Source organism: Penaeus monodon, chromosome 24, assembly GCF_015228065.2.
Source record: "Penaeus monodon isolate SGIC_2016 chromosome 24, NSTDA_Pmon_1, whole genome shotgun sequence".
NCBI lineage: Eukaryota > Metazoa > Arthropoda > Malacostraca > Decapoda > Penaeidae > Penaeus > Penaeus monodon.
In genome coordinates this window covers 37,824,315-37,824,825 of record NC_051409.1, presented here as the reverse complement: position 1 = coordinate 37,824,825, position 511 = coordinate 37,824,315, and the positions used below count along the sequence as shown (strand labels likewise).

The following is a 511-nucleotide window of genomic DNA, read 5'->3' as shown; positions in this document are numbered from 1 at the left end:
GGGAGGAAGGATATGGGTGTGGTAAAATCTGTAGTGATGGGGGGTGGGGAGAGGGATGTGTGTGTCGTGATGGGTATGGTGATGGTGGTCTGGATAGGTAGAGGGATGATGGAGTGTGTGCGAGTGCGTGTGCGTGTGTGTGGGGGGATGATGGGATGTGCGGGGATGTACGTGGTGATGTGGGTGGTGAGGTAAGGGTAGTAGGTGGTAGTGATAGGTGTGGTGAGATGGGGAAAAGAAAGGGGATGTGGTGGGGGAGAGGATGGGAAGAGGGCTGAAAGTGTGGTGACGGGTGTGGTTAGGTGAGGGGGGGGGAGGGTGATGGTGAAATGGAAATAGTGAGATGGTTGCAGTGTCAGTGGTTAGGGTAGTTATGGTTGTATGAGGGGTGGTTGTGTTAAGGTCACTGTGCAAGTGAGACGGTTGATGTCAACATGGTCGTTGGTGATATATTTTGGTTGCAATAAGATACCATGTTGCTGAGAAGGTGCATGCATAAATAAATAAATAA

At 50.7% G+C, this 511-nt stretch overlaps 1 protein-coding gene across 1 annotated transcript in view; it reads right to left on the bottom strand.

The window, feature by feature from the left end:
* Nucleotides 1-511, bottom strand: part of LOC119588964 (cGMP-specific 3',5'-cyclic phosphodiesterase-like) — a 71,727-nt gene that overhangs the window by 22,532 nt on the left and 48,684 nt on the right.